Source organism: Typopeltis vanoorti, chromosome 10, assembly GCF_054136105.1.
Source record: "Typopeltis vanoorti isolate ZY-2024b chromosome 10, IOZ_Tvanoo_1.0, whole genome shotgun sequence".
NCBI classification, from domain to species: domain Eukaryota; kingdom Metazoa; phylum Arthropoda; class Arachnida; order Uropygi; family Thelyphonidae; genus Typopeltis; species Typopeltis vanoorti.
The window spans coordinates 16,235,860-16,249,658 of NC_143558.1; the positions used below are offsets into that span (position 1 = coordinate 16,235,860).

The 13,799-nt window shown below is 35.2% G+C and overlaps 1 non-coding gene across 1 annotated transcript; it reads right to left on the reverse strand.

Moving 5' to 3' along the window:
* Positions 1-5,161: 5,161 nt before the first annotated feature.
* On the reverse strand, positions 5,162-5,233 carry TRNAW-CCA (transfer RNA tryptophan (anticodon CCA)). The gene has a single exon. It is a non-coding gene; the product is annotated as a tRNA-Trp (tRNA).
* Between the last annotated feature and the right edge of the window lie 8,566 nt (positions 5,234-13,799).

The following is a 13,799-nucleotide window of genomic DNA, read 5'->3' on the forward strand; positions in this document are numbered from 1 at the left end:
TGAGTGGGCAGTTCAATCTCCACTGATACCCAATCAGAGATAGCTGGCCCAAGGCTATCACTAATTAAGCGGCACGCAGTGAAGAGAGACGGCTCTACATGTGCCGCCATCTCGTGGTCCATAACCCTAACACTCCTATTTGATGTCTGAAATAATGTGGGTTCTATGGTCTATTTTCTAGAGTTTACGGCACGAAAAACCCGAGTTTCCGAGAAAAAAAAAAAAACCCGCTTGCCCGTGCCGGAGATCGGCTAACTCGGGAATCGGTCGAAAAAAGGCTTAGAAAAATTTCCTCTAGTCGCCGACTAGACTAGAAAACTAAGTTTTCCTCCGTGCGGCCAAGTACCGTGGCGTGCAAATTCGACAAAATTATACAGTTTAGTATAATTCAAAATTACTTAAAAATAAAATCCAATATCATATTCAGCTTTTGTTGAGGAACCTGCCTCAATGCTGGAAGTTGTTCATTTGCTCGATAATTTTTGTGGTGAGTTCTTGTTCTTTCGCTGATAGATTCCTTTCAACTATTTTTATATTTTCAACATTTTCAGCATTTTGCAAGATGAATCTGGTTATATATATATATATATATATATATATATATATATATATATATATATATATATATATATATATATATATATATATATATATATATATATATATATATATATATACATACACACACACCTAAACCTCTTTTTACGCGATAGATACGTTCCTAAAAATTACGCGTAAATAGAATTCGCGTAAAAAGAACTACTGATTCCATAGAAAAAGTGAAGATTGGTCCAAACCTGAAATATAAGCAAAATAATGAAAAAAACAAACATTAAATTCTTTAGGATCATAAGATTTTTATTTACATTTCATGGAGAACACACATACATATAAAGAATTTTAATAACTTTTAGAAAAACACATTTCAATTGTTTGTAAACGATTCTATAAAAAAATTATGTTATTCGCTATCAGTTTCTGACAATAAACGCGAAAGCTTTCGTTTTCGTGAGACTGTAATATCACTAAAACTACTAGATATGGTATTATCGTCATCGACTTCCGCCTCAACTTGTGGAATTCTTCTTGTCATGTCTTGAACAAAAGTACCACTGATTGTTTCAGTAGTTTTAGGCATGAACTCAGTTATTAATCGCTGTGTTGGTGCTTTAGATAAGTCGCGATATAATTCTCTGTATGAAGACATTAACAACTTAAGCTCACGTGAAAACTTTCTAGCACGCTCTTCATTTGGATCATGTGGACAAAATAATTGCCTAAATTACTGGCCAGTTTAAGACCTCCTTTAATAATATCAGCAGTAAAAGTAGGATTATCTTGATCATTGTCATTAACTTCTTCGCTTTCAGGAGTCTCAGAAACAATCTCCACTATTTCGATAACGATAATCGAACCTGATCGATACAATCCATAATTGAAAATTGTTTTCCACACATCCATAGCTGACAGTGTGTCATCATCATTTAGCTTGTTCAAAACGTACTGAAATATTCGTCTGACATAATGTTTTAAAAGTAGCAATTATACCCTGATCTAGAGGTTGTAGCAATGATGTGGTATTGGGCGGCAGAAAAAAAAATTTGCACATTTGGGTGTTCTATGGCAGGATGATCGGGTGCATTATCAAGAATCAAAAGCACTTTAAATGGGAGACCTTTGTCATTCAAATAGCGTCTAACTTCTGGCACAAAATGTTTGTGGAACCATTCAGTGAAAATATCAATGGTCACCCAAGCTTTTTTGTTGGCCATCCAATGAACTGGCAATTTTTGAAAATCTACGCCTTTCATTGGCCGTGGTCTTGATGGTCGATTTATAAGCAGTGGTTTTAACATCCGATCTCCTAAAGCGTTCGAACAAAATGGGAGTGTTATGCGATCCTTTGCTGCTTTGAACCCACCAACAGTTTTTTGTATTTTTGATACGTAAGTTCTGTTGGGCATTCTTTTCCAGAAAAGGCCGGTTTCATCCATATTCCAAACTTGTTCGCGAGTGTAACCGCCATCTTCAATTATTCCAGCAAGTTTTGGTGGAAATGCTTTAGCAGCTATTTCATCAGCAGAAGCCGTTTCATCTTTAATTTTTATATTACGAAGAGCATGTATTTTAATAAACTTAGCCAGCCAACCATCGCTTGCATGAAATTCACATTTTTTCCTCGATTGAGATGAAGTATCTGGCTGCAGTTTTTTAATGTGTTCATAAAATCCAAATGCTGATTGCTTGATGGAATTTCCAGCAACTGGCATTCTTTTTTGTACATTATCTTCTATTCAGATCACTAAAGCTTTTTCGGCCTTTTCTAGAACAACATCTCTTGTGTATCAAGACCACGGATGATAATTTCGCACTCGATTTTGTACCAGAACATACCGCATTTCTAATAGACTCTTTATTTTTCTTTATAGATCTGACAGTTGATTCACGCACTCCAAAATGCTTCCCCAGTTTGAAGACGATCTAAAATTTGAATTTTTATATCCAAGAAAACGGCTTTCCTGTTTTTTTTTTTTTCTTTGGTTATCGGCAATATCATGTGAGGGCTGGATTAAAATCTTCGGTTAATGAAATTAAAGTTTGAAAATTACATATAGCTTACTATTTATTATTTCTTGACAAAGTTATTAATTTGATGACGCGATTTTATTTTGATTTCACTTAAAAAATGCAAATACAAAAAAATGCGGTAACTGTGTGTTGTCTACTCAAACACCAAATTCAAACTGCTAAGAACTGCTTTTTTATGCGCAGTCAGTTATGTAATTCAGGGAATTCCCAATAAATGAAATTCGTAAGAATTTAGAATTTTCTTAATTGAAACGAGAATGCAATTCTACAAAATTCTCAGAATATTTTTGAATATTACACAGAAACCATCTTGTAGCCAAGAATCTAAGTAACAAAGTGCATGTTGTCTTAAAAGTGTGTATCAGGTCAGTGAATACAATTAAGGTGCATCCTCTGAATTCGCGACTGTTTGAAATGTTGTGTGGAAAAAAATGATCCCTTTAAACCAACTTCTTTTGCATACGGAGGTAAGGTGATTGTCAAGAGGTGATTCCTTGCAAAGACTTGTTGACTTGTATGACTCCACTGTCGAGTTTCTTACGAATGTGGACCAATCACTATGTGACGAGTTAAAAAAAGTGTAAAAATCATCTTTTCTATTTGGTAGACCTATATTCAAAATTTAACGAAATACAGAAACGTCTGCAAGGTAAAGATGTTACAATTATTCAAGCCCGAACAATCCTAAATAGGCTTACAAGCTTAAATAGGCCTATTTTAAATCTTCATTGGCACGTAAAGCTTACAGCTATTTTTCAAACTTACGGCAACTGGAAGATGGAGAAGAGGGAAACTTTTCAGGCTGTGACCTAGAAATGTACATAAATCACCTAGAAAAATTAAAGGAAGGAAGACTTTAAAAGTGCGTTTCGAGGACTTGGAGAAAATGCACTTACCTGAGTGGATTGTTACACCATTTGATTTGGAAATAGAAAATGCAGACATTGAGACACAGACTTACACGATGAGCTCGCTGATATGTGTGTGGATATCGAAGCTAAATCCTTCTTTAAAAACTAAAGCCTTAGTGACCATTGGAGCAATGTAAGTACTAATAATAAATACCCCAAGCTTAGTGCAGCAGTCGAACCCTTTTTACTTGCATTCCCAAGTAAAAAGGGTTGAACCAATATCCAACCAAATATTGATGTAACTACTATTCATCAAACACATCCTTCTCATTAACCACTGCGAGCGATTAAATCAATTTTTCTCGAAATATAAATATATTTATTAATTTATTTATATTTGCTTGTAATATTTAATTTTATCATCAACAATCCTATACAATTCTCTTATTTTGTATAAAAAATAATAAAAATCCATCTTGTAGCACTTAGGAGGGCGAAGGACACTAGCGGCACTGTGTTTACCACAGTGCCATATAGCTACGTGCGCAAGCATATGCACGTCATAGTGAGATGCGAGCTATTAGCGTAATGCGGCACTGTCGGTCGCGCAGTTCCACTGTTGTTTGTATGCAGTTTGCGCCAGTAGTAGAGGGTTCGTAGTGCGTATCGTATTTATCTTTTTTTTTTGCAAAAAATACAAGGACTAACTTAGCTTTGCGTAAACCAGGTGTTATCAAGTTTGACCTGTCTTACACTCTTACACCTACTCAGCAATTTCAAACCTATAACAGTTTTTATCTCTCCTGCAGTGGACTTAGCAATAAGACTAAGAAGCTTTTTCTTATTTATTTTAAAAAAAATGTATACTTAAGTTTATTATAGTGAGTACAAAACAAGTATCAAAAATACGATGAGTAAAAATAGGGGAAGGTATAAACTAAAGAAAGCAAGACAAACAAAGTTTTGGAAACTTGTCGGAAATAATTTTTATAAACATGCATCTCTTCAAAACAGAGCTTTAAAAGTGGTGATTTTCACGACCTGGATTATCGAAGCAAGCTATATAATTCTGGGGGAAAAAATCAAAGAAAAGTACACATTGCATATTGTAAGATTTGAAATGGCAGGCTAGCATTTGTAAGAACATTAGCACAAGAATTCGAGCAAAAGTAAAGGCAGCAGAAGATTGGGTTTTTCTATATATAATAATGAATATTTTATAATTAATAATTATCTGATTTTCATTTCGTTCACGGAGACAACATAATATTCACTTACAAAGTGTATATGCTATGTATTCGAAATATACGTTATGTTCCAACTGGTACTGCTGTTGCCTTGGTTACAGACATGCGCTAGATCAGCCATCTGATTCGATGTATGTAGAGTATATGTTATTTTAGTTTCTATAAATTTCAAATTTTAAAATAAAGTCGTAAATGATACGAAACAGATGGAAGACAGAAAAAAGACAAAAAATAATAATTTTATAAAACGATAAAGATATCGACCTTCCAAAGGTTAGATGAAACAAACGATTGATACTTATCATGTATCAATAATTATTATTCAAATAATTATTTTAATTATTTAAACAGTACTTTGGGAAAATATCGATGACGTCGAAGGACATGTGACTCCATATTACAGAGATAAAGATGGTTGTGATTTTTGATCGTTGAGAAAAAGGAGTACGCTAGTGGAGGGGAAAAGAAAAAAACTGAGCTAGACGTGATTCGAACACGCAACCTTCTGATCTGGAGTCAGACGCGCTACCATTGCGCCACCAGCCCACAATTAATCATCATAACACATCGTAATTTAAATCATATACTGATAATTAATTTTTTAGTGTAAATTCATGAATTTTTTCTAATTAAAATTTTTCAAAAAAATTGTATTAATATTAATAAAGACAACTAAAATTACTAAAGTCAGCTAATATCACTCCACTAAAACAATAAATAAAATATTGCTTGATCAATTGTATTTTTAATGAAGTCTTACGAACTTAAATATAATGCCTTACTGCTAAAAAAAGAACATAGAAACGTACATAGAAACCGTATATTACTAAAATATAGAATTTTTGACTTTAATATTGCATAATTAAGGTATTAATATATAGGATATTATAGATCCGGTTATATATATTTAATATGACTTTCTGATAGAGAATTTTGTTCTCAGTATTTCTGCTTGGTCTTTGACGAGAACCAAGTTCGAAGCTATTGTAAAGCTACTGAAACCTAATTTAGACATAAAGCATTGCTGGATTCATAATATTCTCTATTGTAATATATTAATTATGCTAAATCAAAGTGTTTCGGCTCTGTATTTTAATAATTAAATGTAAGAACTTGAAAAAAGAAAAGACCCATGTTGGCTTTTCTATGGATTTCAGTTAATGTCCTATTATCTATAATTATCTTATTAAAATTTTCTTCACAGAGACAAAAGTTAAAAAGTGTATACATTGCATGCTCCTAATGAACGTATTTTGGATTGCAACTGTTGCCTTGATTATGTGAGCGTAGATATGTACAGTATATGTTCATTTCAGTTTCAACAGAAGAGCTGTCTGGTTTCTCAAAAGGTGAGATATCCCGAGTGTTTAATCAGTGGAAAAATAACCCCTACTGCTTGTCCCAAGATAGTCTGTCAGAAATGAGATCACCATCATCTGAGAAGGCTTCTTTGAAATTGCACCAAGTGCACCGATCAGTAGCGCAGTCAGGGTTTAATCTTTGGGGGAAGGGGGCGAATTGAGTAGACGATTAGAGAATGCACACTACGCATCGCATGCGACCTATGACTGAGCATCTGCGATGATCGTTAATTCATAAGGAGTATAGAAATAGAAGACACGACGCAACATAAATTAAAAAATAATTAATTTTAATTAGGAAACGATTTTTGAAAAATTTTTTAGTGTTTTTTTTTTCTTTTTTGTTTGGGGGTCCAGGGCCCCCCTTGGACCTACTTACCCCCACTCTGGGGTGCGCCACTGGCACCGATAACTATCGGGATGACTTTGGTGTGTTTAAGCCACAGCCGGCCAACTTCGATTGTCAGATCTCGCGTTATTGGTGCGTTTGGTGAAATTTCAAAGAAGCTATCCAAATATTTATAGCAATTAAATGTGAACGAAGTGACCCCATATGATCTACAGAATACGACATTACTTGGAACGGTCCATATTTTAGACGCTACCTGATAGACTATTCTGATAGAATATAGAGTGATTATATCCATTGATATTGTATATATAGAGTGTAAAATTGCAAAGAAACATCTGTAATAATCATCATTATGAATATTATAATAATATACGTTGTAAACAGTTATTGTTATTTAAAAAAACTTTATGTACGAGAAAGTATTTGTTATGCATAATTGTGTTCATAATGTATGTAATTTATCTGAGAAATAATAAAAAATGTTAAAATAAAAAAAAAAAATAAATAAAAATAAAAATTATTATTATTATTATTATTATTACACTCAACGAATTAGTAACTCGAAAAAAGAAAACTTCATCACAAGATTTTATTGCAAAAAGTTTCGGTCAGGACACAAACCAAGAGGAACTAGCAGACTCATTCAACCATGCTTTCACAAACAACATCACACAACTCAAAAAAGACAAACTACCAACGATCAACAAAAAACTACAGACACAAAGTCAACAATAAACGATGTATTTTCCACCCATAACAAAACAGGAACTGAAAGAAGCAATCCTACAACTAAAACCAAAGACCACTCCAGGAATAGACAAAATAAGACTCGCAGACCTTATAACACACTTTGAACAATAAATCCAATACTTTTGAAACTCGTGAACATAATATTCGACACAGGCATTATTCCACAACAACTAAAAACTGCAGTAATTACGCCAATATACAAACACAGCAAAGGAAACGATACACTGAACTACAGACTAATAGCTACACTACCAATCATCTCAAAAGTTCTAGAACAAATAACACACACCAGACTACAGAACTATTTACAGAAGTACAACATCATCTCACAAAACCAATACGGCTTTCAGAAAACAAAAAGCACCATTACTTTATTAGAAGACATCGCCGACACAATAAACAAAGCTCTCGACAAAAACAAGTACGCCGTCCTTATACTGCTGGACCTAACCAAAGCATTTGACACACTTGAATATGACATACTACTCACCAAACTATACTCAATAGGTATAAGAGGAACACTGCATACATGGTTCAAGAACTACCTCTCAAACAGAACACAAGTAACAAAAATAGGTACATGTCACAGTCGGAGTATACAAGTAAAACACGGTGTACCTCAAGGTGCCATATTATCACCCACTCTATTCAACATATATATTAACGATGTTCATAACATATCCATAAGAAGTCAAATATTTCAATACGTTGATGACACTGCGCTACTAGCAATCCACACAGACATTAACACAGCACTCTGCAAAGCACAACAAGACCTAAACGAAATCACAACATACTTCTATCAAAACGCAATTCTAATCAACAGCACCAAAACACATACAGGGTGTTCGGGATAAATTTGACATATTTATAATTAATTATATTTTTCCGTAAGTTACATGTATTAACACACACTTCTCTTCATTTAAAAGTTTGGACCCTTCTTCATTCATATACAAGATGTCAGAAAGGATGGATAGCTGGAACCCACCTGAATCATGGAAGAGAATAACTTGTATCATGATGATTCGTGCCCGCCATCAAAATAAGGATATTACGACTGCTGCCCAATGCTCCCTGAATACAGTAAAAACAATCAGGCATGAACTAGAGACTTGCAATGGTGACTACGAGGATGTAGCAAGAAGAAAGATCCCTAGCAGACGATCTGATTGCGTTCGTACAGCAGAATTCCTCGCAAATCTGCAGGAACAGGTGTTGAAGAACCCTGGCATTGGAATTCGGGCTTTGTTCGTGGAGTTGCTAACTGTAGTCAAGCCCTGGATAACAAGGGTAGCCAATGGTAGGCCGTATGTATGGCAGCAGGATTCGGCCCCTTGCCACACCTCTGGGAAAAGTCAAAAATGGTTGTCTGAAAATTTCTACGACTTCACCAGTCCAAATGTTTGGCCTCCAAACTCCCCAGACCTTAACCCCATGGATTATTTTGTATGGGGCGCAGTTGAAAAAGACACCAATCGCACTTCCAGTAATACAAAAGCCCAGTTAATGGATAAAATTAAAACAGTTTTTGCGGCCCTTCCCAGGGAGACTGTAGCATCAGCTTGTTCGAGGCTCCGAAGCAGAATTGAAGCTGTGATCGATGCTAATGGTGGTTATTTTGAGTAAATCTTGTTGATAGTATTGTAATTAACTCTGCCTGTAATGTTTTTTGTCAATTCATTAAATTTAATAGATACAAAGAAGATTTTCTTTTTCCTTACGAAACTGTCAAATTTATCCCGAACACCCTGTATGTTAATAATACACAACCCAAGAATCATACGCCCCGCATCACTATCGATACATTGTCACACATACCGCTGCATTAACAACAAAAATACTTGCCAATGTTCCGAAATCAAAACCTGTAACACACGCAAAATACCTTGGTCTCTATATAGATTCCCACCTTAAATGGACAAAACATATAGAATACCTACACACCAAACTCCGGATCATCACAGCAAAACTCTTCCAAGTTAAAGACATTATTCCACCCAACATAAAAAAACTCCTATATCACAGTATCGGCGAATCCCTACTCAGATACCGAATAACAGGCTATGCAAGTACATCAAACAGCCACCTAACAAAATTAGAAACACTGCACAGGAAAATCGTGTCAACAGTAATCTGGACACCTTACACGCAACAACCAATATCCGACAAGCACATGGCGATACACAGAATCCTGAGCATTAAAAACCTGAAACACTACATGACATTAACAAGGAATTACTTCAACATCACCTATCGAAACAACAGAGACACATATCGTATAACAAGACCTACAACAACTCTCTACATCCTCACACCCTTCAGCAACTCATACGGTTCTTTGGTGAGATCACATCAGATACCCACGGAACTCAACAACCTACCAAGAAAGTTAAAACGCGTAGATAGCTACAGAACATTAAAAAACGAACTCTGGAAAATATACCAACAAAGTTAAGAAACCATAACACTAATATACACGTCACAAACCACTAGCATCCAATGCCTACATCTCATACATAAACAGTAGCAACAACACAAATAGTGAAGGCTAAATCCCACTCTCTTCATAAAAGCTAACCCAAGCTTCGAAGTCGGTGGGATTAGAACGGCTTAATCAAATAATCCTCATTAGCCAATCACTACAATTAATTTCAAAGTCACAATACCTTAACTGATAATAATAAAGATGATAATTATTGTTATTGTTAATGTTGTTATTATATAAAATTCTGTCCTGATTTACGCTCATGTGTAGACCTACACCTTTTACTGTAGGCATTCGGAACCGAAATTCTACGGAATAAGTTGGTTACTGCTTGTTCCTGGAGGTATCCTATGATTGTAGCCTGTGTGTTCACTGGGCCCCCCTTGCGGGAAGAAAAACCCCAGATAAACTTGGGAGAAAAACCCTGCGGCCCACGCCCAAGACTGGCTAACTTGGCTGTGTCCGAGAAAGATCCTTAGCTCCTCATGTCAGCGACAAACTACAGAAACATCACATAATAACGACAACAGATCTAATATAAACTGTGGTACAGTTTAAACTGGATTACGTGCTACAGTTCCAGCTGTATGCAACTGCGTGCGAGAGATATCGCGAGAGAATGCCAGTACTGGACAACAGAAATGTGCGTATCAGATAAATTGTAGCTGAGGCTGTTATTCAGGTGGGTTGAATCGAGTGAAATTTTTTTTAGATTCGAGAATGCGTCTCTCAAGTTCATTATAACACTTATGTATGTTTGAAGTTCGAGACCAGTCTTTAAGATGTTGGCGGCCTTCGTCGGAGTTTATTGAAAAAAGGACGTGTTTATAAATGCTTACAACATGTTAAAAGTTACAGCTTATGTTACTAGTGCCGGGGAGAGCGAGCTGCCCATAGCTAATCCTCAATTTTGTTTAGATATCTTGTCTAATTGTTTATTTGATAATTTGTTTAGATCGCAGCGCATTTGTTTCGTAATCTAAAGCGTTAATCGAACAATTCCAATTATTAACTATTCAATCAATGTCAAAACATAAGCTGTAACTTTTAACATGTTGTATTGCATTTATATAATGTTGTCAGACAAAATTTAATTTTTTCATTTTTTTCTTTGGGGGCGCTGCAGTGTCGCAGTGCTTATGTACGGGCCGCCACTGCTTGTCACTAAGATAATCGAATAAGTTTTTGATAAGTTTAATTTTATTTGCGTTCTGGGATTTTGAAGCTTGAAGTGCGCTAATTTCTTTAGTTTTGTTGCAAGACAAATTGTCAAGTGAATTACTTAAGCGGTTTTCTAGTGAAGACTTCTTAGAGAAAAAAGAGATTGCGTTTGGTGTCTGCGATATGTTTTAACAGAAGTTCCAGTTTAGCCTTATGGTAAATTCTTTGAGCTCGGATTGTTTTAATTGATTCCTTGAAATTAAGAAAACGAGGTATGATTGAGTTGGATTTACATCTTTTAAGGAAACTAGTCTGTTGATGAATAATGCAATGCTTCTGAGAGTTTTCTGATAATCCTTGATGAGAAAATGTATATCCTCGTCATAGTGTTATAATGAACTTGAGAGACGCATTCTCTAATCTAAAAAAATTTTACTCGATTCAATCCACCTGAATAACAGCCTCAGCTACAATTTATCTAATACGCACATTTCTATTGTCCAGTACTGGTGTTGTCCAGAAAAAGTTGTTTATCAACGAAACTAGTAGTGTTCCTATTAAACCCCTTTCTTTATTATTCTCGGTGTTTAGTCATTCAAATCTTATTAATTTCCACATATATACTGTATACTCCCTCTTTCCAAAAATAAACCGGACTTTTCGGAAATAGAAGAAACTAGTGGCGCCACCTGTTGTCTCTTTTTGCTGTCGAAAGCGGCAATTTTCATTAGTGTTGTGTCAACTGTTTATGACATTTGTTTCATTAGAAGCCGAGTTATAGTGCCAAGAGTGACAGTGGGTTTTGACGAACGGTCGGAAAATGAGTTTCAAACAGAGAGCTGCGATTGACTTTTCTATTAAACTCGGTAAAAGGTTTTACCGAAACGCATCAAATGTTACAAAAATAATACGGTGATGAATGCTTATCCTTTACTTTTTTTTTCCGCATAAGTTGACCGACGACCAAAAATGTATCGAATTGAACACTGCAAGACCTCATTGAAACCGCTCGTAAGGACTCAAACCTCCTTGAAGCGATCATTACTGGTGACGAAACGTGGTGTTTTGAGTATGGACCCGAAACAGAGTGCTGAGTGCAGTCCACCAGAAGAGGGGCATCCGGAAAAAAGTCGCTTGGAGAAGTCAAAAGTAAAGAAAATGCTGATTTGTTTCTAATTCCAAGGGTATTATCCATAAAGAATTCGTTCTGCCTGGCCAAAGGGTCAATGGTAAGTTTTATCTCGAATTCTGAAGCAATTGATACCGAGAATTCTTTGCGTACGGCATTAATATCGTGACGACCGACCGTTCGTCAAAACACACTGTCACTCTTGGCAATATAACTCGGCTTCTAATGAATCAAATGTCATAAACAGTTGATACACACTAATGAAGGTTCCTGCTTTAGACAACAAAAATATACAACAGGTGGCGCCAATAGTTTCTTCTAGTTTCGAAAAGTTCGGTTTCTTTTTGGACAGAGGGTGTATATATATATATATATATATATATATATATATATATATATATATATATATATATATATATATATACACCCAGATACACCCTCTATATATATATATACACCCTCTATATATATAGATACACCCTCTATATATATATATATATATATATATATGTATGTATGTATGTATGTATGTATCATCATCATTATCATCAAATTCCTGACATTGTACAGGAATTTGATGTACAGTATATGAGAGTACTGCATGAAATATTTACATTACTAACTTCGGATCTACAATTTTCCTCCAGATCAGTCTGTTACTTGTCAAGACTGCAATATTATCATTATTAGATCTTATATTTCTATCTTCTAAGGCACTTTTTACCATATCAATCCACTTTTCTCTTGGTCTTTCTCTGGGTCTTGTTCCTGCCAACCTGGTAAAGAACACTTGTTTTGCTAATCTTTCCTCTCCCATTATGTTTAAGTGACCATACCACCTGAGATTAGCTCTGCTAACGCATTCCTGGATGCTGACAATGTCAAGTTCTTTCCTAATATCCTCGTTTTTAATATGATATTGCCATTGATGCCATCCGTTCACGCCTATAATCTTTCTCAGGACTCTCATATCTGCGGTCCCCAGTCTTTGGTCAAGTGTTTTACTTCTGACCCAGCTCTCAGATCCATAAGTTAAAACTGTTTTGCACACTGTCTTGTATACAGTTAATTTAGGTTTCCGACTAATTTCTCTCTTATTCCATATGAATTTATTCAACTGATTTCCCACCTTACCAACTCTGTTGATTCTGTTGTCTATTTCATTATTTAATTTACCATCTTTACCAAAAATCGTGCCTCAGTATACTCCAGAAGTATAACATCGTCCGCATAAAGCAAACATTTGAGATTAACATCTCCAATTTTGATATCAGGTTTAATACCACTTTCATTCATAATGTGATCCATATAGATAATGAATAACAAAGGAGATAATGTACATCCTTGTCTCACATCAGATTTAACATTAAACCATCTTCCTGTACTTCCTTGAATTCTAACTGCTGACTTACAACTCAAATAAAGACTAAGTATTGCTTGATATAATGCCCCATTGACACCATATAACTGCAGCGTATTGAATAGCTACTCTCTTGGTACCTTGTCATATGCCTTTTCCAGATCTACAAAACTTAAATACAGATCTTTGTTATATTCCCATGCTTTCTCGACTGTTAGTCATAAAGTGAAAATCTTATCCTGATTTTCATTTTTGACCTGAAGTTCCTATTTGGCCTGAATCCAGCTTGTTCTTCACCAAGCTTCTCTTCCACAATCCTCATCAACCATTTCTCAAGTATACTTGCATAAATCTTACCAGGAACACTCAGTAGGGAAATACCTCTGTAATTCTCACATTCAGTTTTATTTCCCTTTTTATATATGGGTACTATGAGAGCTCTACTCCAATCATCCGGATTTTGTAACTCTGTCCAAGCCTTTTGAACTATGCAGTGCAGACACTATAAGAC